The following is a 26,572-nucleotide window of genomic DNA, read 5'->3' on the forward strand; positions in this document are numbered from 1 at the left end:
AGAAGTAATTTACAAATCTGTTTAACTTTCTGGAGCCAGTTGACATGTATAAAAACGTTTTTTCCTGGAATACCCCTTTAATGCTGGAGTCCGAAATCTCAGACTGCAGCTGGGACACAGACAAGCTTAGCGCTGCTCCCTGCCTGTCAATCAGGCAGGCAGGAGCCAGCACTGTGCTCATAGCACAGCAGGGCATACTCCTGACTCTGCCTTACTGCATGCCCTCATTCATTTTACTATGTGAGCTCCGATCTTTATTCTCTCTGCATGTGCAGTTATAAACAGAGTGGAGAAGACTCAGAGCTGTCGGCTGTGCTGTGATCATGGCCATACCCCCTTCCTCACCCACACTAGGACGGCTGAATGAGCAGCCAAGAAGACAGGTATCAGGTACAAAGAGGGGGTTTTCAATGAAAAGAAACACAGGCATAGTGTCAGCGAGAATCAGGGACAGATGGGGGGGGGGGGGGGTTAAGGAGAGTTTAGATCCTGATTGGTACTCTTCAAGTGGGAGAACTTGCACAATTGTTGGCTGACTAAATACTTTTTTGCCCCACTGTATGACTATTGTAATAAAATACATGTTGAAACTTTTAAAAACAAAATCTGAACAGAGCCTGTGATAAAGAGCCCCTCTGAACTACCTTATATATCTGTATTTTCTACAGTAGATACAAATATCTAAAGTCTGCGCTTTCAATCCCATGCCTTTATTCAGCGCCTGGTATGTTGACATCCCTCCAAGAGTCATGGTTCTGCTTGAGTACGCTTGCCAACTGTAGAGTGGAAAGTTGCCAGCAATTGTATTTCCCAGTTGGCAGCTAGGAGGGAAATAAAGTCGGTGTTAATTTAGGTTGGAAATTATAATCTAGGAGAGAAATGGCTTCTGACAGTGATCTGGCTGTTATTACTCAGAAAACTCTTACTGCAATTAGTTATATACAGAAACTTCTAGCTTAGAAACTGCAGCCTTCTGCTGGCGATGACGTCGCTCATACACACTAAATCACAATTCTGCTTCACTTCTATGCAACCGTCACCTCAAAGCTGTATTTTTATTTCCCTGGAGCTGGCAGGAGCAATACAGATACTTCATAAACTGCCAGTAGACACTTACAGGACGTAAATTACACGTTAGAAAGTTATGGAACAAATAAGTGGGATAGACAAGCAAGTTAAAGTAACCTGTTTTGATGTCCTTAAACCACTGTATGGCTGGGTTCACACTGTGGAAAAAAAGCACTAAAATAGATATAAAACCAACAGTGTTTACGGATAATAAGTTCTCTCAAAGTTTATAGAAAAGCATCCATAAGTGCACACATTGTATAAAAAATGGCAGTATTTCCAACGGTGGAATTACTGCAGTTTATTTTATACAATATGTGCACTGATTGTACTTTTCTACAGACTTTAATAGAAACATTATTATTAGGTTTAAAAACTGCAGCTTTTTATACCTGTTTTGCTGCCATTTTTTTGTTTTCATTTTACACTGTGTGAACTCAGTGAAATTGCTATATAAAGGCTAGAGAGAAAGGGAGTGTGGAATATATCCATTCAGAGCATCATAATAAAGCATACCTTTATAAACTTATATCATGTACCAAACCCTTTTAGTGTCCACTGGGCATTTCTTCAGCAGGCAAATACCCTGCTGTTCTGACAGCAATCCATATCATCTAGTCTTCCTTGATATATCTAATACCCAGTGCTGTATTCAGTATTAGGCACTTGTGGGTCTGTGCAGCAGTATTAAAGGGGTTATCCACCATAAGGTGATTTTAGTACGTACCTGCCAGACAGTAATGGACATAGTTACATAGTTACATAGTTACATAGTTAGTACGGTCGAAAAAAGACATATGTCCATCAAGTTCAACCAGGGAATTAAGGGGTAGGGGTGTGGCGCGATATTGGGGAAGGGATGAGACATGCTTAAGAAGGATCTGCGCTTGTCTTGGAGATACATGGCTATGTTGTGAGATGACCATAACACTGTGGCTAGCTTTTTGTGAACTTGTTTTTCCTGTTTGATTTTTCTTTTTTTGACTACAAATCCCACAATTCTATTTTCCTCCTTCCCACACATCAGCCTCCCCACCCATTGAAACATAAATGAGCTGCAGACCTGTGGTTTTAAATCAGTGTGCCTCCAGCTGTTGCATTAGTTGCAGATTGATCCCTCCACCCATTGAAGCAGACAGGCTCCCTGTCATCAGCTGACTAGTGAGTCAGGTCTCGGCCGCATTGCTAGCTGGGAAAATCTGAGACAGCAGTCATTTTGTATGCTGTTAAAAATAAATATTGGAGTGAAAATCACAGAAGAATTGTGAGAAAACCGTCACACACAGGTACAGACACTATATTATGAACTACACTAACTGTACAGCCCCTGTAGCATAGTCAAATAAAAAAAAATTTGACTGATACATGGGCCGGCTAATGTACAAGTTCTCATCAGGATGCAGTAAAGCGGCAGTGCTATATTAGGGAGGTTGCACAGTGTCTTAGAGTTTCTTCACATAGCTGTATTACTGCTTTGTTTTTTATAATTGGTATAGGGCCACCATAGTGGTGCATAACCCCTCTGCTCTACCTTTATATCCCCCTTATTTTATAGAAAGACATACGTCTTTCAGTCACATTTTCTAAAAAAAAAATAAAAAAAAATATGCCAGTATAAGAATTATAGCATGCTGTGTTTGGGCGCCATGTCCATTAAGAATTTCTACCATAGAAGCATTGCTTATAAGGATGCATATCAGATATAAATGCAAGGAAGCTTTGTATACAGGGCTCTTCTGGGAGAATAAGCCCTTAGGAATGTTTTTTTGGATTTTAGAATCCTTGAAGTTTATACCATGGGCAAAGGTTTACATTTCCCAGAGACTTCTACTACCTCATCACACAAACTGATTTATTAAGAGTATATTTAAAATCACATATCTGATGTTATGTAACAATGTACTTAATAGTACAATAGATTAAAGGGGTATTCCATGATTTTTTTTTCATTTGACTATGCTACAGGGACTGTAAAGTTAGTGTAGTTCATAATATAGTGTCTGTACCTGTGTGTGACTGTGGTCTCGTAATTCTTATGTGATTTTCGCCCCAATATTAATTTTTAACAGCATACAAAATTACTCATGTCTCAGGATTTCCCAGGTTGCAGTGCGTTGTGCAAAGGAAGCCAGTCCTGCTTCAATGGGTGGAACGACAGAGAGATAATTTAGCAACAGCTGTATGCACCCTGATTAGAAAACACTGATCTTTTGTGCTTATTTGTGCTGCAATGGGTGGGGTGGCTGATGTGTGGGAGGGAGGAATGTAACTTCACACTTACAGTACAAGCATGTGGTGGATTTGTAGTTTAAGAGACCAAAACTCCAATAGAAAATACCCAGATAGCCTGGCAGGTATGTAGTAAAATCACTGTATGGTGGATAACCCCTTTAAAGGAAAACGGTCATCTGTTCACTCACACTGAACCCAATACACTGGGTTATAGTGTGGGGTAAACAGGAGACCAGGGAGGGTCTAATTAGTTAAATACATATCTGCACTCCGGAGATCTGTCCCTCCGAAGATCGGCATCCATCTTCAGCGAATTGCACGCTGGAGGCGGGCCGGACGGCTAAATTTAAATATTCATTGTCACGGGTCACGTAAGTAGTGTTGAGCAGCATAGGCCATATTCGAATTCGCGAATATTCGCGAATATATGGACGAATATTCGTCATATATTCGCGAATATTCGCATAGTCGTTATATTCTCGTTTTATTTTCGCATATGCGAATATTCGCGTATGCGAAAATCAACATATGTGAATATTGGCATATACAAAATTAACACGCGCGTAAATTCGCATATGCGAAAATTAGCATATGCTAATTTTCGCATATGCGAATTTTCGTATATACGAATTTTCGCACGCCAGTCTCACACAGTAATATTAGAGCCTTCTTTACACCACACAAGCTGGAAGCAGAGAGGGATGATCACTGTGATGTGTACTGTGAAGAAAAAAAAAAAAAAAAAAAAACGAATATTCGTAATTACGAATATATAGCGCTATATTCGCGAAATTCGCGAATTCGCGAATATGCGATATTCGCGAATAATATTCGAATTGCGAATATTCGCGAGCAACACTACACGTAAGCGCTCAAACGGCGGATCGCTCACATGACCCATGACAATGAATATTCATATTGAGCCGGCGGGCCCGCCTCCAGCCCGCAATTCACTGAAGATGGATGCCAATCTTCAGAGGGACAGATCTCCGGAGTGCAGGTTTGTATTTAACCCATTATCCCTTCAACAGTCTCCTGTTCACCCACACTATAACCCAGTGTATTGGGTTCCTTGTGGGTGAACAGATGCCAGTTTTTCTTTAAACAAACTGTTGCAGAATAAATATTTTCCAGTTGATATCCTTCATGTAAATTACCAATCATTGTTAATAAAATGTGAACATATCAAATATATCATAAATGCAAAGCATATTTGTAACGCCGAGCACTCCGCTCCCCGCTCCTGGACCGGAGCGCTTACGGCGTGTGTCCCCAGGCAACACTCCGGCGTCTCAGCTTGTGCGCCCCCGCTCTCCAGGGCGCGCGCGCACCGGGACTCTTAGATCTAAAGGGCCAGTGCATCGGTGATTGGTGCCTGGCCCAAAGTGGTTTATTAAGGGTTAAGTTTTGTGAGAGGCAGTGCTCTTTGGACTTAACCCCTACAGGACCCATGACGTAACGTAAGGACCAAGGACGTACAGTTACGTCATGAGAAGTTCTGGTCCCCGCCATGCGCCGGGCGGGGATCGGACCGGGATGCCTGCTGAAATCATTCAGCAGGCATCCCGTGCAAATGCCCAGGGGGGTCATCAGACCCCCCCCCCCCCATGTCGGCGATCGCAGCAAATCGCAAGTGAATTCACACTTGCAATTTGCGCGATTCCGGGTCATTACGGGTCTATAATGACCCGGTGACCCGGAATGTAAGGGGGATTGCGGATGTCTAAGACACCCAGGATCCCCCTGAAGCGATAGGAGTGAGGTGGCACGGGTGCCACCCCTCCTATTCCTGCTATTGGTGGTCTAGACGCGACCGCCAATAACAGATCGGGTGCGGGGGGGTTAACTTTCATTTTCCCCGTATTGCCCACCCACAATAGGCGGGGCAGGACGGGGAAACGTCGGGGAAACGCCTGTGAACCATGGCTGCCTGCCCTGAACATTTGCTTCGTCCGACTATGCCTTTGCCTGATCCTCTTGTACCTTGCCTAATCTCAGCAGCCAGAGAGGTTGAGTCGCTACTGGGTGGAACGACCTGGGGGTTACCTGCCGCAGCAAGTCCATCCCGCTTTGTGGCGGGCTCTGGTGAAGACCAGTAACTCCTTAGACTCCGTTCCCCTGGTACGGCCCACGTCATCACCTCTCTGGCTCAGCGGATCCACCACCAGCCTCCGCTACCAGCCCAGATCCTGACAGTAAGATCCGGCCATGGATCCCGCTCAGGTGCCTTTGCCAAATGTCACTGATCTTACCACTATTGTGGCCCAGCAATCTCAGCAGATCGCTCAGCAAGGTCAACTGCTGAACCAGTTGTCCGCCATGATGCAGCAACTTCTGACAGCCCAGCAGCAACCATCTCCACCGCCTGCTCCTATGCCACCCACTCAGCCTGCTGCCGTTTCCAGTTCCAGATACCGCCTGTCCATGCCTGACAAATTTGATGGAGACTCCAAGCAGTGCCGTGGGTTCCTGTCACAGTGTTTTCTTCACTTGGAGATGATGGCCAACCAGTTTCTTACTGAACGTGCCAAGGTGGCTTTTATAGTCAGTCTGCTTACCGGGAAAGCCCTGGCTTGGGCCACTCCGCTTTGGAACCGCAACGATCCAGCCACTGCTACTGCCCAGTCCTTCTGCCAAGAATTCCGGAGTGTTTTTGAGAAACCAGCCCGGGTTGCCTCAGCAGAGACTGCCTTGTTGACCCTGAATCAGGGAAATTCTTCTGTGGGCGAATATGCCATTCGTTTTCGCAGTCCGGCCTCGGAACTGTCCTGGAATAATGAAGCGCTCTGTGCCACGTTCAAGAAAGGTCTGTCCAGTGACATAAAAGATGTTCTTGCCGCACGGGAAATGCCTTCTACCCTGAGTGACCTCATCCACTTGGCCACCAGGATTGATATGCGTTTCGCCGAGAGACGTGAGGAACTGCTACAAGAAAAAGGAAGTGCTCGCTCCAAGCGCAATCCTAGTTTGGCTCTTGTCTTCCAGCATCCACCGCAGCTGTCTACTGGGCCTCCCGCCGAGGAGGCCATGCAGGTGGACCGGTCTCGGCTGACCCCACAAGAGAGGAGTCGCCACAGAAACGAGAATTTCTGTCTGTACTGCGCTGTACGGAGCATTTCCTAAAGGACTGTCATCTTCGTCCTCCGCATCAGGGAAACGTGCGCACCTAGTAAACGTGGGAGAGGCGTTACTAGGTGTGAACATTACCTCTCCACGCCTCACCGTATCCGTGTGGATCTCCGCTCCTGCCAAGACATCTTTCACTGCCGCTGCCTTTCTGGATTCCGTCTCTGCCGGCAACTTCATTAATGCTTCACTTATTCACAAGTACAGCATCCCAGTAGTTCGTCTTCACAAGTCGTTCTGTATCTCCACTGTCAACGGAGAGAGACTTGACGGTACCGTGCAATTCCGTACTGAGTCCTCCAGATGGATATTGAGGTTCTTCATTCTGAGAAGTTGGAGTTCTTCGTGCTTCCCCACTGCACCTCTGAACTACTTCTAGGACTACCCTGGCTCCAGCGCCATTGTCCCATTCTGGATTGGACCTCTGGAGAGGTTCGAAGTTGGGGTTCTTCTTGTTTCGGCAGATGCCTCAAGCCGGTCCTTGCCAACTCTGTTCCAGTTGCTTCTCCTCCTTCAAGTCTACCAGAATCATATGTCGACTTTGCGGACGTATTTTGTAAGAAACAAGCCGAGGTCTTGCCTCCACACAGGCCGTTTGATTGCCCAATTGACTTGCTGCCTGGTACCACACCACCTAGTGGAAAGATCGACCCTCTTTCTCCTCCAGAGACTCGCGCCATGTCCGAATACATACAGGAGAATTTGCAGAGAGGGTTCATCAGGAAGTCTTCCTCACCTGCCGGAGCAGGTTTCTTCTTTGTTTCTAAAAAAGATGGTACTCTGTGTTCGTGCATCGACTATCGTGGACTCAATAGCATTACCATCAAAAACCGTTACCCTCTTCCCCTGATTTCAGAACTCTTTGATCGCCTACGTGGCGCCAAGTTTTTCACTAAACTGGATTTGAGAGGGGCCTATAATCTTATCCTGATTCAAGAGGGTGACGAGTGGAAGACTGCCTTCAATACCCGTGATGGGCATTTTGAGTACCTAGTAATGCCCTTCAGACTCTGCAATGCACCTGCCGTCTTTCAAGAGTTCGTCAATGACATTTTCAGAGACCTGCTCTACACGTGTGTCGTGGTTTATTTGGATGATATCCTTATATTCTCCACCAATCTGGAACAACACCATGCGCATGTCCGCCAAGTGCTTTCCCGTCTGAGGGAAAATCGCCTTTATGCCAAATTTGAGAAGTGTGTATTTGATCAAACCAGTCTGGCCTTCCTCGGGTACATAATTTCTGCTAAAGGACTTCAAATGGATCCTGCTAAACTCTCAGCAGTTCTGGACTGGCCTCGTCCTACCGGTTCTACGGACCATACAGAGATTCTTGGGTTTCTCCAATTACTATAGACAATTTATCCCTCACTACTCTACTCTTGTGGCACCCATCGTGGCTTTGACTAAAAAGGGGGCTAATCCTAAGTCCTGGCCTCCTCAGGCCGAAGAGTCCTTTCCCTCTCTCAAGTCAGCCTTTGCCTCCGCTCCGGTCCTTACCAGGCCCGATCCATCTAAGCCCTTCTATCTGGAGGTAGACGCATCCTCTGTGGGTGCTGGAGCCGTGCTTACTCAAAAGACCCCGAAGGGTAAATTTGTTTCCTGTGGCTTCTTTCCCAAGACTTTCTCCCTGGCAGAGAGAAATGATTCCATCGGCGACAGGTAACTTCTGGCCACAAAACTGGCTCTAGAGGAGTGGAGGCATCTTCTTGAAGGGTCTGCTCACCCAGTGATTATTTACACCGACCAAAAGAATCTTTCTTACCTCCAAACTGCACAGAGACTCAATCCGCGTCAAGCCCGTTGGTCATTATTCTTTGCCCGTTTTAACTACTTGATTCATTTCAGACCTGCAAGCAAGAACGTCCGTGCAGATGCTCTTTCCCGTTCCTCTGATGCCGCTGGGGTAGAAATCATACCACAACACATCATTCCACTAGAACGCTTGGTTACCGTGGCTCCTGTGGATCTGCATAGTCTTCCTTCCAGGAAGACTTACCCCGTCTCCGTTTGAAAGTGCTTAAATGGGGACATTCTTCCTTGGTTGCTGGCCATCCAGGAGTCCGTAAAACTTCTCAGCTGATCTCCAGAAGATACTGGTGGCCTTCCTTGGAGAAAGATGTGGCTGACTTCGTCCAGGCTTGCTCAGTCTGTGCTCGAGACAAGACCCTATGCCAGACGCCTGCAGGGTTGCTTCAACCTCTCCCAGTTCCAGAGTCTCCGTGGTCCCATATCGCCATGGATTTTATTACTGACCTGCCTCCATCCCACGGCAAGACTGTAATCTGGGTGGTTGTGGACCGCTTCTCTAAAATAGCGCATTTTGTTCCATTACAATCTCTTCCTTCTGCACCCCTGTTGGCTAAGCAATTCTTGCGCCATATCTTCCACTTGCATGGACTCCCTTCTCATATTGTGTCCGATAGAGGGGTACAATTCGTTTCCAAATTCTGGAGAGCCTTCTGGGGACAACTAAGAATCAAATTGGACTTCTCTTCGTCATACCACCCTCAATCCAACGGACAAGTGGAACGTGTGAACCAAATCCTGGGAGACTTTCTCCGTCACTTTGTCACCTCCCGTCATGACGACTAGGTCGACCTTCTTCCGTGGGCAGAATTTTCGTATAATCATAAGGAATCATCTGCTTCCAATAAATCTCCTTTTTATGTGGTCTACGGGTGTCACCCCTTGCCACCCTTGCCTTTGTCTTCCTCTTCCGGAGTGCCTGCGGTAGATGAGCTTGTCCAGGACTTTGCCACCATCTGGCGCGAGAAGCGTCTTTCTCTTCTACAGTACTCCTCCTTATCCAGGCGGATAAGAGACGTCGGACTCCACCAGTTTTCGCCCCCGGGGACAAAGTGTGGCTCTCCTCGAAGTATATTCGCTTCAGAGTCCCTAGCTATAAATTGGGATCTCGCTTTTTGGGACCTTTCAAGATCAAGAAGAGGATTAATCCGGTTTGTTACCAACTCCATCTTCCCTCCTCCCTGAGGATACCAAACAGCTTTCATGTCTCCTTTCTCAAGCCGGCGGTCTTTAATCACTTCTCCCCCAAGGATGTCATCCCTACCCCAGTATCAGGCACCTCTGACATTTTCTCCGTCAAGGAGATTTTGGCGGCCAAAGTGGTCAGGGGGAGAAGGTTTTTTTTGGTCGACTGGGAGGGCTGTGGTCCTGAGGAGAGATCTTGGGAGCCGGAGGAGAACATCTTGGACCTCAGTCTCATCCTCAGGTTCCTAGGTACCAAGAAGAGGGGGTGACCAAAGGGGGGGTACTGTAATGCCGAGCGCTCAGGTCCACCGGAGCGCTTACGGCGTGTGTCCCCAGGCAACACTCCGGCGTCTCAGCGTGTGCGCCCCCGCTCTCCAGGGCGCGCACGCACGGGACTCTTAGATCTAAAGGGCCATTGCACCAGTGATTGGTACCTGGTCCAAAGTGGTTTATTAAGGGTTAAGTTTTGTGAGCGGCAGTGCTCTTTGGACTTAATTAGGCCTCACAGGTGCACTGCCTATAAGTACCTTCTCCTCCCACAGCCTCCTGCCGGATCTTTGTTGCCTTGAGCCTGAGGGAACGCGTTCTTTGTTCCTGTGTTCCCTGCCTGTTGCTGTACCCATTGCTACTGACTACCGCCTGTGAACCGTTGCTGCCTGCCCTGACCATTTGCTTCGTCCGACTACGCCTTTGCCTGATCCTCTTGTACCTTGCCTAATCTCAGCAGCCAGAGAGGTTGAGTCGCTACTGGGTGGAACGACCTGAGGGTTACCTGCCGCAGCAAGTCCATCCCGCTTTGCGGCGGGCTCTGGTGAAGACCAGTAACTCCTTAGACTCCGTTCCCCTGGTACGGCCCACGTCATCACCTCTCTGGCTCAGCGGATCCACCACCAGCCTCCGCTACCAGCTACCAGCCACCAGCCCAGATCCTGACAATTTTAAAATATGTTTCTGATGTGATGCAAAATTTTAAATTTTATTGCTTTAAGGAATACATTCTGAACCTAGAGTGTATCTGCCCTTTCATGTAACTTCTCAGGATTTCCTCTTGTATGTGATCATAAGGAGCAGCTCTGTTCCTGGTCATTACATAACTTCTATATGCAATTTTTTACCCCTCTGCAAGCTCTATCTCTAGTGTTCACTTTTCCTTGAGCAAGTTGGTGGAACCTACCTTCATGATGTCTCCCATACACTGTGTGTACACACAACGAGATGTTGCTCCTTATATAGCATACTCTAAGAAACAGCAGCAGCATGGATGACATTTTGGAGCAATACTGAGCAGTTGTGCCCTAGGATGAGATTTTGCACTTACCCAAAGTTACAGCTATGGCTCTATGTCTTTCTCTTCCTTTTTCTTACTCTGCAGCTAATTCCTCCTGCCCCCATTTCCCCTCTTGTCTTCATCAACTTCTATAAACAGCATATAAATTATATGTCAGTAAACTGAAACTGTTTGGTCTCTCAAGACAGATGTATAAAAGTTTTTTCAGATTGAATGAGAAAGGCTAGAAGTAAACTCAAAGGAGGAGGGGAGTCAGATGTGAAGAGAAAGTGCTATTTAGTCTAATGAGTGTGAGTTCACATTATCATTTGTCCTTACTCTACAAACATATGTAGACATTGGACATTTACTCTTGATATTTTGAATGTCCAACCTTATTTCAAACTGTTCATTTCTTCCATATCACCGGTACTACCCCTATTTTGAAAGGTGCCCAATGCAGAAGCTTCTGTTTACACTCCTATCCCCAAATGATGTTTTATAATACAATCTAAAAAGTATGCCAGATAGTATAGTGTCCAAATAACAATATCATACAGTTGCTTAAATGCCAATACTGTACATTGATTCCTGCAAAAACAATTTTTTGTACAGTAACAGTGCAATACAGTGTACATGACACTTTATAGTGCTCAGAGTATACCAACATACAGCAGCCAAAGAACAGTTTACAAAATAAACAAATAACAGTGCATTTACACATATTACAAGTGCACTAAGGGTCCAATGAGCAAAGGGCACCTGGATCACTCCGTGTGACGGTAGAGGTTGCACACGCCTGAGGCTGCCTTCATTTAGAACATGAACTGTTTGGGAATACGGATTAAACTGTAACATTTGCAGATGTTTGAAACAAATTTGTACATACTATTATGTTTTAGCCAAGTGGGAGTACTATATTTACTGTAAAATAAACTGGGGATAAGATCTCTGTATGATCTATCAATCAGAGAAGTAACATTAAGCTTCTGGGCCCCAATGCAAAATAAGTAACAGGACCAAATGTGTCATTCATAATACTGTTGTCCTCATATGTTGCAAAGGTGCTTCTGAGCTTTCTCTAACACCAGGCCCCAGTGTAACTGTTACCTCTGCATCCCCTATAATTAGGGGTCTTCTACTTATGGGTTTTTTCATAGTATTTGCTATCCATTTTCCACCTACTTATAAAAATTATAAAAGAAGGAAATATTCTGTTACTATTAAAACTGTGTGAGGTTCTTAACCCTCTACCATTTTGTAGAATATTCCCAATACTATTCTCTAAATCGGGTGTTATTTTTTTTTTTATTTGGACAAAACTGCAGATCTGTCCTTATTCGCTGCAGTCACTCCTGCTCTCAGTAGTTCAGTGAGAGTGGTAATGATGGCTTTAAAGAATGGAATTACCTGCCATAGGAATGCCGAGGCTGCTAATGAAAACTTCACTGCCTATTGCCTGTAAATTAAACATAGCAATTATCACTCTCAAATGTAAAATGCAAATTATACTCATTAGCATTATTATACAATACAAAATCTGTAACTGCAGAAATATCACCTCGTAAAACAATAAAGATATCAAAAATGTTCCTCAATCTGAGGTCAAAGTGGATGGCGTTCAGAATAAAGTTTCCCTCCCACAATGAGATTTTCTATAACAGGGTAAAGTTATCCTCTACTGAAGGGGTATTACTTATGCATCTTAGGCAGGGCATATTAAATGTTTAGCTCAATGCTTTACATTAAAATATTCCAGATCCATCCAAATACTCCAATATATACCAATGTATACTGTGGCGTACGCCTGCTATTACCAAATATTTGGTCTGTATCACAAAAGAATGTTAAGTATTTTGTTTTTCTTTTGTGTCTTGCAAAAAAAGTGTTATGCATTTGTAAAACATATAGTTTGTCTAGATTACATTTGGTCTTTTCAGATGTATAGCTATGTCACAGGTATTGTAATATATGTGTGAATACCTTTTGAAGGTATTCCAATCTATACTGGAGATAGAGCCAGAAATGGGATGTGAATGAGGCCTGAAAGCAGAAAAGTAACTCAGTATTGAGCATTGTTGCCATGCAGTCATGGCTTCCAATCTGACCAAGGGCAACATCTGCATAGACTTTGCAATAGATGAAGCATCTATTGCAAGAGAAATTCCCTGATGCCACCTCTACCTTCTGGGGAAATGGGAGGACCTAAATCCATTCTAGCTAGTTGAAACCTAGTGATATGTTTGTCCCTCAGCTCTACTTTTCCTAAGCAGACCAAGCCTAGTTGACCTAGTATGCTAAAGTCAGGCATTCCTTACGCATAACATGTCACAGGTCTAGTCCACAATCAAGCTGTTCCTGTACCTTGTTTCTGTCTACGCTGCGATGATACATTCTAGTACATTTAACCACCAAGAGAGATCTTTCTGTCTTACACTGATCTATTTTCGGGCAAGTCATAAAAGCTTCCCTGGATGTGTTTTTCCCGAGAGTCACAGATTGCCACCCATGAGTGAGTAAAGTGCATTTCTTTTTTGTACCTTGGCAAGAACAAGGTGACTCCAGCTCAAATGGCAGATCCAATAGCCTTCTTTATTCACATATAGCTACAAAAATCACAGGAACAAGGCAGGATGTGATGCATTTCGGCCAGATGCTGGCCTTACTCGTATGAGTATTGCCATTGTTTCTTGGGTGCAGTCCGCTCCTTCTCCGATCTGATTCTATGTTCTATTTTTTACCTTGTATCACATTATACCAACCCATGAAGATCCTTGTTCATTAGTTTTAGTGATTTAGGGTAGGGTCAGTTGGAGCGCATCCACAGTATATTTTACGCTATGGATGCTCCGACAGCAGTCACAAAAGCGAGCTCCTTGCTGCGGCTGGGTAACTCTGTGTGTTTGCTCGTAGCGGCGGATTTCCCGATATAGACATAGTGCCGGGGGGAAATCTGCTGCTATGAGTGGATACACATTATCATTTGTAATGTGAGATTTATTGAGAGTTATTCAGGTCATTACATGTCGGCCCTTATTTTATGATAATACATTTATTCAGCAATTCTCCCCTTCTCACTTTTCTACCATAGATTTTTTTTTTATAGATTGAAGAATAATCATGATATTCTTTACTGTATGCTTAATATATATTGCAATTTTACTCAGAAATGCCATTCCACATATGTCTAGTGTGTGTCACTATAAGTCTTTTAAGTTCTACACTGGAGGCAGAGGCAGAGTTAATGATAGAATTAACATATGTTAATGTATATTGTCTATTTCATCTACAGTCTTGACTCAAAGGAAAAGTAATCAAACCATCTAATTACCTTTTGCCTTGGGCATAATGGGTGTGCACAGCTGACACAGTATCATACATTCATTAAAAGCTCAATATAGTTTCCGCTGAGTGCCATGAGAGTTCAAGATGGATATTTCTAGGATGAATAATTCTGAACTTCATCCTCATGAAATGACCCAGTGCTAGCTCCACATTAATTAGAAATGCAAGGTTTTCCAGTGAACACTTTATAGTGGGTGTATAACTGTCTAGCTCTAGAATGTATATTGCACTTTCCATAATTAGTACTGGAACTAAACTCAACTAACCCTATATTTCTACAGCTGAATACTTATAAGTCCCTTGGCAGTATTTTGGCCACTTTTGCATCAGTATCTGTAAGCTAAACTTAGAAGTGTAACATTAAAGAGAAACACTATAGCAGTAAAGTTTGTGTCGCTTCTATTTTCTTGTCTCCACTGAGAAGTGTACTGGTTGCTTATTGAGATAACCCTGCTGATGTACAGCATTTTAAGAACATTGTCCTATGGTTAAAAACATGCACTATTGGAGACATTTATCAAAATCTGTGTATAACAAAAGTGGTGCATTACCTATCCTCTGCTCTTGGAGAGGTCATTTGCAGACTTTTAGGTATTTCTTTTCTTCCTCCTTTGGGAAGTAGGAGAATAGTACCCTCCTCCTTCTTCCTCTCCCCTTGTGTATCTTTCTTTCAATAAAGCTTTGGGCCTGTGATTCTCGTCTATTTCCCTTGAAGGGTTTCTGCAATTTCAGATATTGATCAGCTGAAAGCCTCCTTGTACTGTGCGATGACCCTTATTATTTTACAATAAAATGTACGATGCAACCCAAAAAAAAATTATATGTGGGGCAAAATTGAAAAGAAAACTGCAATTGTGAAACTTTTGGGAGGTTTAAAATGTATGCAGTACACTTTACAGTATAATGATATCACCTGTATTCTGTTGGTAAATTCTGTGGGGCGCCACTTTTTTTTGCTTTTGCTTAAAATGTGATGAAAACTATTAGCACCACATGTTCAGATATTTAGCACCTGATTTAGTGCCCTGTTAGCCAATTTTTAAAAAGTGTAGTTAGGCTTTTTGTGCTATTAACACCCTATTTTCAAAGGTTTAGCACCACTTTCTGGTTCACACAGTGTCGAAGGTAATATCAAGTATATTAAATATTAAATATTGTGCTATTTGCCCCAAATTTTCAAAAGACCAAACACACTTCTGAAAATGAGGCACAGTTAACACTCTTAGAGGCACAAAAGAAAGAGTCCTAATAATTCCTCAGTCTGAACTAAGCTTTACTGATGAGGACCCAAACAGCTGTACTGGGCTACCTTAGCTCTTCAGCACAAATTCCTTAGGTACCCCTACATGTAGCATTTTAACATCACTGAATAAATTTAGCTTTAGTCGACTGTTGCTGTTACATGCTGGGCAGGGTAATTTCCATGGAAATGATAGTGACCCTATCTACACTGCTCAAAAAAATAAAGGGAACACTAAGATAACACATCCTAGATCTGAATGAATTCACTAATCGTATGAAATACTTTCGTCTTTACATAGTTGAATGTGCTGACAACAAAATCCCACAAAAATTATCAATGGAAATCAAATTGATCAACCCATGGAGGTCTGGATATGGAGTCACACTCAAAATCTAAGTGGAAAACCACACTACAGGCTGATCCAACTTTGATGTAATGTCCTTAAAACAAGTCAAAATGAGGCTCAGTAGTGTGTGTGGCCTCCACGTGCCCGTATGACCTCCCTACAATGCCTGGGCATGCTCCTGATGAGATGGTCTCCTGAGGGATGTCCTCCCAGACCTGGACTAAAGCATTTACCAACTCCTGGAAAGTCTGTGGTGCAACGTGGCATTGGTGGATGGAGTGAGACATGATGTCCCAGATGTGCTCAATCGGATTCAGGTCTGGGGAACGGGCGGGCCAGTCCATAGCATCAATGCCTTCCTCTTAGAGGAACTCCTGACACACTCCAGCCACATGAGGTCTAGCATTGTCTTGCATTAGGAGGAACCCAGGGCCAACAGCACCAGCATATGGTCTCACAAGGGGTCTGAGTACCTAATGGCAGTCAGGCTACCTCTGGCAAGCACATGGAGGGCTGTGCGGCCCCCCAAAGAAATGCCATCCCACACCTTTACTGACCCACCACCAAACTGGTCATGCTGGAGGATGTTGCAGGCAGCAGAACGTTCTCCATGGCGTCTCCAGTCACGTCTGTCACATGTGCTCAGTGTGAACCTGCTTTCATCTGTGAAGAGCACAGGGCACCAGTGGGGAATTTGCCAATCTTAGTGTTCTCTGGCAAATGCCAAACGTCCTGCACAATGTTGGGCTGTAAGCACAACCCCCACCTGTGGACGTGTGGCCCTCATACCACCCTCATGGAGTCTGTTTATGACCGTTTGAGTAGACACATGCATATTTGTGGTCTGCTGGAGGTCATTTTGCATGGCTCTGGCAGTGCTCCTCCTGCTCCTCCTTGCACAAAGGCGGATGTAGCGGTCCTGCTGCTGGGTTTTTTGCCCTCCTACGGCCTCCTCCGCATCTCCTGATGTACTGGCCTGTCTCCTGGTAGTGCCTCCATGCTCTGGACACTACGCTGACAGACACAGCAAACCTTCTTGCACACAGCTTGCATTGATGTGCCATTCGGGATGAGCTGCACTACCTGAGCCACTTGTATGGGTTGTAGACACTGTCTCAGGCTACCACTAGAGTGAAAGCACCGCCAGCATTCAAAAGTGACCAAAACATCCGCCAGGAAGCATAGAAACTGAGAAGTGGTCTGTGGTCACCACCTGCAGAACCCCTCCTTTATTGGGGGTGTCTTGCTAATTGCCTATAATATCCACCTGTTGTCTGTTCCATTTGCACAGCAGCATGTGAAATTGATTGTCAATCAGTATTGCTTCCTGAGGGGACAGTGTGATTTCACAGAAGTGTGATTGACTTGGAATTACATTGTGTTGTTTAAGAATGCCCTTGAGTTTTTTTGAGCAGTGTATGATCATCTCTTGGCTTTGCACTTGCAGCCTTCTTGTGCTAGTTTAGATCTACACTTTGTTTCTCTAATCCTGCAAGTAGATGAAAAAGACCACCAAAGACTAAATAGAGCTGAAGAAGACTTTAAACAAGGATTTTTTATTTTTGCTGAGGATCTTTACCGAAGAAATGTTCTCATCTTAGAAGATCAACATGGCAACTATGTTCTTCCCCCTTGGTGTCCAAGAAGACAATGGGACAGTGCCAGAAAGGAACTCAGAGGTACTTAGATAGGACATAGTCCTGGACCAGTGCTTCTCCAAGGCTATAACCCTAAGCATCCAGATTATAAAAACAGATAAAAATATATATATATTTTAGATCATGTTTGCTTTAATCAACAATTGCCAGTGTGGTGCCCACATGGAGGATGGGAGTTGTGTTCTGGGCCAACTGGGGATGGTTGTACACCTAGTAAAGACTATTGTAGCACAGTAGCTTTGTGCTGTGGCTGAGCCCTGATTATCTTCATGTGGTCTCTGCAACTTTTGCAATTGGGGTCTGCACAGTTAAAGAATACCCGTCACCAAATAAAGCTTTTAATATAGTGTTCCTTGTGTAATTAGCAGACACTTTCCCTTTCACTTGCTTTTAAAATTATCAACATACATATGTTTAAAATGTAATAGAAAAAACAGCCACTAGGTGGCTCTGTTCTGTTCCCTGCCACAATTAATACAGTGAGTTTTGTCTCCTCCTGGCCTGGCAGGAGTCTAAACTCAGGAAGTGCTTCTCTGCACGGAGCTTGATTGACAGATGCACAGAAAGTGAAAGCTCCACAGATTCCCACAGAAAGCTGCACAGACTGAACCTTGCAAGAGAGCCTCACTGATAGCAACACAGAATGAAACATCCACATAGCCTGAGGTATTTTATTCATCACAGCACTGCAACCATGTGAGCGTGGAAATGGTCCCCCAGCAGGCTTCTGTGCTTTGTCCTGCTGGGAGATTGCACTATGTGAGCAAGAATAAAGGTAAGATACACATCTTTTTAACGCTCTGAATTTTTTTTTAAGGGTAGGAGGAGTGTTAGGAGTAGTTAGGGAACATAGCCTGAATTAGTTTGGAACAGTTTATTTGGTGACAAGTACTCTTTAAGGTAGTCATTGACTCCAAAGTACACTATAATATATGTTTCTGGGTGCTGGTGTGCCAGTGATGGAGGGTGACAATTATTTGAACCTGACACAAGTGTAAATCTGAAAACAGAAACAAACTTTACTTGAAAAATCTTCTGCACACACTAATAAAATTTATAGTCATCTTACAGCAGAGGGTAGTGAAAAGTTTACACATGTTTAGCATTTTCGCATAAACTGCCCTCTTCGGCATCAGCCAACCGGAATAGCAAGCTCCTAGGGCACGTGGGAGAGGCGTCTCTAGGTGTGAATACTTCTTCTCCTCGCTTATACATGCCTGTCCGGCTCTTCTCTTCCTCCAGTACCTTGTTCCCCGTTTCTGCTTTTGTGGACTGGTTCAGCAGGGAACTTCATGGATGCTTCTCTGGTCCACAAATATATTCTCCCAGTCACACAGCTTACTAAGCCTCTGTACATCTCTACCATCAATGGGGAGTGCCTGAATTCCGCGGTGAAGTTTATCACGGAACCTCTGAAGATGCAAGTGGGTGCTATGCACAAGGAGAGGATTAAGTTCTATATGCTTCCACACTGTTCTTCCTCGGTTCTCCTCGGTCTGCCTTGGCTGCAACGTCACTCCCCGGTTATTGATTGGTGCTCTCACTGGGGCCAGGATTGCCGGGACCGCTATCTGGAGAAAATTCTTCTGGAGCATCTTAATCCTTGTCCCTCCCTGCCGGGTCTTCCTACCCCATACCAAGACTTCACAGACATATTTTGCGAGAAGCAAGCTGAGAGCCTTTCTCCTCATAGACCCTATGATTGCCCTATTGACCTTCTGCCTGGTTCTTCACCACCTAAGGGAAGAATCTATCCTTTGTAGGCCCCTGAGACGTAGACCATGTCTGAATACATCTGCGAGAACCTACAGAAGGGCTTCATTCGGAAGTCTACCTCTCCTGCTGGAGCCGGTTTCTTCTTTGTGGAAAAAAAAGATGGTTCTCTTTGTTCCTGCATTGATTACCGGGGACTTAATAAGATCACCATCAAGAACCAGAACCCTCTTCCTCTGATCTCGGAACTATTTGATCGCCTACGGGGAGCTGAGATTATCACCAAGTTGGATTTGTGAGGGGCGTATAATCTCATTAGAATCCGAGAAGGAGACAAGTGGAAGTCGGCTTTTGACACCCATGATGGACATTATGAGTACCTTGTGATGCCGTTTGGTCTCTGTAACGCCACAGCCGTTTTTCAAGAATTTGTCAATGACATTTTTCAATAGCTCCTTTACACTTGTTATACTTGAAAGACTTTTGTACCAACACGCCTAAGGACTAAAGTGCTAAACTGGGGACATTCTTCATTATTGGCCGGTCACCCAGGAATATGGAGATCTACTCTGCTCATCACCCGTCATTACTGGTGGCCAAACCTGGTACGCGATGTTGTTTGCTATGTCCGTTCCTGCACAATTTGTGCTCATGACAAGACACCTCATAGCAAACCAGCTGGTCTCTTACAGCCTCTTCCCATCCCAGAGTCTCCATGGACCCATATTGCCATGGATTTCATTACTGATCTGCCATCCCCCTCCAGTTGCATGGTCATTTGGGTGGTCGTTGATCGTTTCTCCAAGATGGCTCATTTTGTATCCCTGCCTGGTCTTCCTTCTGTTCCTGAGTTGACAGATGTATTTTTCCAACACATTTTCCGCCTGCATGGTCTTCTGCTTCACATTGTGCCCGACAGAGGGGTTCAATTTGTTTCCAAGTTATGGTGGGCCCTCTGCTTTCACATTAAAGTCAAATTGGACTTTTCTTCTGCGTACCATTCGCAAACCAACGGCCAGGTGGAGCGGGTGAACCAAGTCCTTGGAGAGTATCTTTGCCATTTTGTTTCAGTCCGGCAGGATGACTGGTCTGATCTATCGCCCTGGGCTGAGTTCTACAATCGTCATGACTCTGATTCTACAGGTACCTCTCTGTTCTTTGTTGTTTATGGTCATCACCTTCGTCCTCCTCTTCCTCTGTCCACTTCTTCTAGAGTACCAGCAGCTGATGACTTGATTTTGGTTCAATCCATTTGGCAGAAAAACCCGGCGTTCTTGTGCTGTCGCCTCCTCCCGCATGAAGTCCCAGGCTAACAAAAAGAGGAGGTCTCCACCTATCTTTTCCCCCGGAGACAAGGTTTGGCTCTATGCGAAATATGTTTGGCTGAAACAAACTATTTACAAGTTGGGTCCGTGGTTCTTGGGTCCTTTTAAAGTTCTTTGCCGCATCAATCCGGCTGCGTACAAGTTGTATCTCCCTCCTTCTCTGCGCATCCCAAACTCTTTCCACGTCTCCCTCCTCAAGCCTTTGGTCCTTTATCGCTTTTACCAGAAGAATATCTCTCCAGCCCAGGTCCTCTGATGTGTTTGAAGTCCAGGAGATACTCACCACCAAGACCATCAGGGGGAAGTGGTACTTCCTGGTTGATTGGAAGGGTTTTGGTCCTGAGGAGAGGTCCTGGGAGTCTGAGGAGAACATCTTAGACTGGGATCTGGTGCTCAGGTTTCTCCGGCCTAAAAAGAGGGGGAGACCTAAGGGAGGGTACTGTTAGGAGTTGCGCCACGGTCAGACATGCTGGCCGTGGACTCACTCCTCCTCCGCTTCCCGGCTTATCCCGTTCTGCAGTTCGTAACCCGCGATGCAACCGCAGCCTGCCCGCCAACTTCCCCATCGTCTCCACTCTCTTCCTGCTTGCCGGCATGTGCACCCCCACCTCCTAGGGCACGCGCGCAGCTCTGTGAAATTTAAAGGGACAGTACACATTTAATTGGTCCTTTCTTTCCCATGACCCTATCAGTACAGGCACTTCCTTTTGACCCTTGCTGGATCTTTGTGCCTTGTCAGCCTAAGAGAAAGCGTTCTATTTGTGCCTTGCCGTGTTCCAGACCCTGTTGCTACATACCCTGACCTTGCTTCTGTGCCGCCTGCCCTATGACCTCTTTCTTTGTGACCTTGCTACTGTGTCGCCTGCCCTGACCGCCTGCCTGTCCTGACTACGAGTTGCCTTATCCATCTAGTACCACGTTACATCTTGGCCGCCTGTGTGGACGAGTCATATCAGGGGTAGCGACCTGGGTGCCGCCTGCTGCAGCAAGTCCATCCGCTCCCTGATATGGCCCACATCATCATCCACACAGGTAAGCGGATCCACTACTCCTCAGCCATAACAGTACTACTTTGTATGTGTGTGATATTTATTGTACTGCCAATGTGTATCATTTGCTGAATTGCAGTATATCATATGTTTGCATTGGATTCATTAAGATAAAGCTTTATAAATCTGAAACAGTGTCTGGTTTGGCTAATATTCCTTGTTTTTTTGCTCTAATATGGAGTAAAGTTAATTTATATACTGATGTAATTGTTATTGACCAAAATATTGACAGGTGATCAGTAGGACCACAGTGGGCCCGAGTCTTGTGACCACAATTTAACATCAGTTCATGTCATTAGATCAGTGGACAGACTGGAACTTGCAGCTGTAATATGGACACAAAAATGTGTCTATGATATGCCTGTGCAGTGGCATAACTAAAGGGAGTGCAGAGGTAGCTATAGGGGGAGCAGTCACATTGTGGCCTTGGTATCTAAAGTAGCCCCAAGGCACATCTGACCAATTAGAGACCAGTATTATAATTGGCACATGGGGCTTTGTTGCAGATTTTGCATTCGGGCCAGTGCCCGTGTGACACTGGCCTAATGTACAGTAAAATGAACTTCTTGATAAACTAACGGCTGGCTATGGAGGGACCCCACACTGTTCTTGGAAAGATCCTCCTCCTTTCTTTGTATACCTCTGTGAAGATATTATTTTCTTTGTCCTATATCATTACATTTATTGTGTGTACACCAATTTATTCCATTGTAGAAGACTACGCAGACTTACAGACATGCAGGTTAAGATGGAGAATAGCAGTGTTTCAGCTGTTCTTTATATGAAACGTATGCTAAAAATCAGTTTAATCAAATCCCAGTGTGAGTTTCTGGGGATAAAAAAAGACAATTAAATAAATACATGATATTTAACACAGCGCAAACAGATAAACATGGAGGATTAAAAGAAAGCTGTAATCATTGAGTACAAGTATGGAGATTGATTTAAGGCTTTGCACACTGCTCTACATTAAACTGCAGATATGAGGGGGCGTTCAGCGAAACAACTACTGAGAATTATACAGAAAGATACATTTCCAACATTTAGTGTCATACAAAGGTTATATATTGATGCAGTCTTTTTCAGAAAAAGGAGAGGCTTTAAATATAACCTGGTAAACTGAGAACACTCAGTCTTCTTTCCTGGAAAATCACTGTACTTCTATAAGTCATACTGCAATTTGCCTGACGAAGATTTAAAGATGCAGCCCTGCATTTAACATAAGAGGTGCATACTAAATTACAGTATGTGTTTTCATGCACATTGTTATGTAAAGTATGTTACATTAGTTTGATTTGTGCATCTGGTTCCATGTTGGTGCCTGTGCCCTTGGGGTCTGTTTGCCTCTAGTTTTGGTTTAGTTTTTTTTATTTTTCTTTTCTTTTGCTCCTCTGTTTTGGTAATGCCGTCATTGGAAGTGCTCCTTCTATCTTAGGGCCCTTTCATATGGCAGAATTTCCTCACTGAATTTTCTCTTTTTCTCCAAGCAAAATCCATGGAAACTCTACCAGGAATCCTTGTGGAATCAAAGCCCTAATTGATGTCATTGGAAGATGTTGACAAGGATTATGTTCTGCTTTAAGAATTAACAAGTCAATTCTTAAAGCAGAAATGAATCCTCGTCTGGATCGTCCATTTACATCAATTGGGTTTTGATTCCACAAGGATTCCAGATGGAAATTTATGGAAATTCTGCTTGAATTTGCTTCAGATTACTTGTGTTCCATGGTTTTGTACAGAGAAGTAGAGGAAATTCAGTAAGGAAATTCTGCCGTGTGAATGGTTCCTTAGTGTTCCTTTTTGGGGTAGGGCCTGATTCCATCATTCCATGGGCTCTGGGAAATATTGCAATGGCACTGTGAAAATGTTCTGAACATGACGCCAAGCTCTCCTATCTCTGGGTGCTTAAAGGGGAACTCTGCTGGAAACAAATGTTTTCAAATCAACTGGTGCCAGAAAGTTAAACAGATTTGTAAATTACTTCTATTTCAAAATCTTAATCCTTCCAGTACTTATCAGCTGCTGTATACTACAGATAAAATTGTGCAGTTCTTTCCAGTCTGACAACAGTGCTTTGTGCTGAAATCTCTGTTCATGTCAGGAACTGTCCAGATTAGAAGCAAATCCCCATAGAAAATCTCTCCTGGGCTGGACAGTTCCTGACATGGCCAGAGGTATGAGCAGAGAGCATTGTGGTCAGATAGACAAGAACTTCTCTGTAGTATACAGCAGCTGATAAGTACTGGAAGGGTTAAGATTTTAAAATAGAAGTAATTTACAAATCTTATAACTATAACAGAATAGCTCGGCACCACTCTCTGTATCCTTAGGACAGGAAAATATTGGACCCTTAACTTCTCCCCTTGCAACTGCTGGAGGTACATATGGTGCTACCACGCTACAAAGATAGTCCATGCAAACATCCAAAAGGAATAGAAAGTGGAGCACTCACCAAACCTTCTTATTCAAGTTGTCTTTATTGAACGTGATGTTCAGGTGCACATCGGGGAGATGCAGACAGGGTAGTGTGACTTAGAGACGCGCGGGTATCCTCTCGGTGACAGACCGTTGCGCGCCGAAGCGCTTCTCCAGACCGGGACTTAAATCTGTTAATTACAAATCTGTTTAACTTTCTGGCACCGGTTGATTTGAAAAATGTTTTTATCTACCGGAGTTTCCCTTTAATATCTAACAGTTGGTTCCTCCCCCAAAAACTTGCAATGAGATTCTTACTCTATATCTAAGTTTATCTAGTCTTATTTATGTGTAGCTCTTTGTATCTTGTTGCTTTGTATTTGCTTTATTATTTCATCATTTACCTGTTCTTTTTCACAATTTTTTTAATTCACTTAGTCTTTGATAGGACCCATAATTTCTGTCTTTGGTGTGTACCATAATGTGCATTATGCCTCGCAAGATGCAGTTTTCAGCAAAGAACTGTAAAGTAGAACTATATATGCCTAAGGCTGGCCTAGAGCCTAGCAATGGATAAAGAAAAATGCTCAGAGAGTACCTATGTTAGGAAGCTTAGCTTTCGTAGTTGGGGAGCAACCGCATGGGACAAATGTGTGTTGATGCTATTGTTCGAGGTAGTGTATCAAATGTTGTAGTTGCAACACTTGGATGTAAACAACTTTTCTTTCATCCCAGCTTTTGAGGTGAGGCATGTACATGCCTCACCTCAAAAGCTGTAATGAAAGAAAAACTGTTTACATCCAAGAGTTGCAACTACAACATTTATTACAGTGGTGCAATACTCCAATACTACCGTCACACAAGACATTGGCCCTTTGGTATATCCAATTACTGATTAGACATTAGATAGATATCCTATGCATTACATTGTTTCACTTAACAGCATCAGGGAACTTTATGGCAAAACTTTGAGCAGCCTAATGTTGGGTTCACATGCAATATTTTGGTAAGTACCAGGGGTGGGTCTAAAAACAGGAAACGGTTCAAATGTTTACATTTAGATATATTTTTTTTCTGTGTTAGTTCTACTTCTGGTTTTGGCTAAAAACATTTCCCAACATAATACATGTGAACCCAATCTTACTGTTTTACCATGCAGTTATATTTCAGACAGCCACTCACATGCTCATAGTTAGTATGGACGAAAAAAGACATACGTCCATCAAGTTCAACCAAGGAATTGAAGGGAAGGGGTATGGTTGGATGAAAGGGAAGGGATGTGATTATATTTCTGCATAAGCATTAATGTTATTTTGTTCTAAGAATCTATCTAACCCTGTTTTAAAGCTTTTAACTGTTTCTGCTGTGACCAGTTCCTGAGGTAGATTGATCCATAAATTCCCAGTTCTTATGGTAAAGAAGGCATGTCGATCCTTGATACCAAACCTTTGAGGGGGTTTAACCTGAAACCGTTTTTCTCCATATTTTTTGTATAGTAAATGTATATACTTACGTACGTTGATCATATCCCCCCTTAAATATCTTTTCTCAAGACTAAACAAATGTAATTCTTTTAATCTTTCCTCATAGCTAAGATGTTCCATGCCGCATATTAGTTTGGTCGCGCGTCTCTGCACCTTCTCCAGCTCCGCAACATCCCTTTTATGAACTGGCGACCAAAACTGAACAGCATATTCCAGGTAAGGTCGTACCAATGCTTCATAAAGTTGTAGTATTATGTCCCTGTCCCTCGAGTTCATGCCTCTTTTGATACAGGACAATATCCTGCTGGCCTTAGAAGCATCTGCCTGAAACTGCATGCTATTCTGTAGTCTATGATCCAATCTACAAGTAAACCCAGATCCTTCTCTACCAGTGAATCTTCCAGTTTAACCCCCTAAGACATACATTGCAGGCAGATTTTTAGTACCCAGATGCATAACTTTTATCCACATCGAACCTCATATGCCAAGTTGATGTCCAGATACTTAGTCTATCCAAGTCATCTTGTAACTTATGCACATCCTCTATAGACTGTACCGTGCTACAAAGCTTGGTGTCATCTGCAAAGATAGAAACAGAGCTGTTTATACCATCCTCTGTATAATAAATAAATAAATTAAACAAGAGCGGGCCCAGTACTTAACATTGGGGTACACCACTTATAACCGGGGACCAATCAGAGTACGAATCATTGACCACCACTCTCTGGGTACGATCCTTAACCCCTTAACGATGCAGGACGTAAATGTACGTCCTGGTGATGTGGTACTTAACACACCAGGACGTACATTTACGTCCTGAGCATAACCGCGGGCATCGGAGCGATGCCGGCATCATGCGTGGCAGGTCCCGGCTGTTGATCGCAACCAGGGACCCGTCGGTAATGGCGGACACCCGCGATCCTGTGGATGTCCGCCATTAACCCCTCAGATGCTGTGATCAATACAGATCATGGCATCTGCAGCATCGCGATCACTTAACAGGATGATCGGATCGCCCGCAGCGCTGCCGCGGCGATCCGATCATCCTGCACGGCAGACGGAGGTCCCCTCACCTGGCTCCACTGTCTTGCGGGAGTCTTCTGCTCTGATCTGCCTTCCTGCAGACCAGAGCAGAAGATGAACGATAACCCTGATCAGTGCTGTGTCCTATACATAGCACTGAACAGGATTAGCAATCGAATGGTTGCTATAAATAGTCCCCCATGGGGACTATAAGAGTGTAAAAATAAAGGTAAAAAAAGTTTAAAAAATAAAGTAAAAAATAATGTGAAAAACCCCCTCACCCA

The 26,572-nt window shown here is 44.0% G+C and overlaps 1 long non-coding RNA gene across 1 annotated transcript; it reads right to left on the reverse strand.

Moving 5' to 3' along the window:
• Positions 1 to 688: 688 nt before the first annotated feature.
• Positions 689 to 25,816, reverse strand: LOC130360663 (uncharacterized). The gene is made up of 6 exons (XR_008890750.1): positions 25,742 to 25,816; positions 23,819 to 23,972; positions 22,099 to 22,195; positions 12,098 to 12,146; positions 10,739 to 10,836; positions 689 to 821 (listed from the first exon to the last, which is right to left on the reverse strand). It is a non-coding gene; the product is annotated as an uncharacterized LOC130360663 (long non-coding RNA).
• Positions 25,817 to 26,572: the final 756 nt, after the last annotated feature.

This window comes from Hyla sarda, chromosome 3 (assembly GCF_029499605.1).
Source record: "Hyla sarda isolate aHylSar1 chromosome 3, aHylSar1.hap1, whole genome shotgun sequence".
Classification (NCBI taxonomy): Eukaryota; Metazoa; Chordata; class Amphibia; order Anura; family Hylidae; genus Hyla; species Hyla sarda.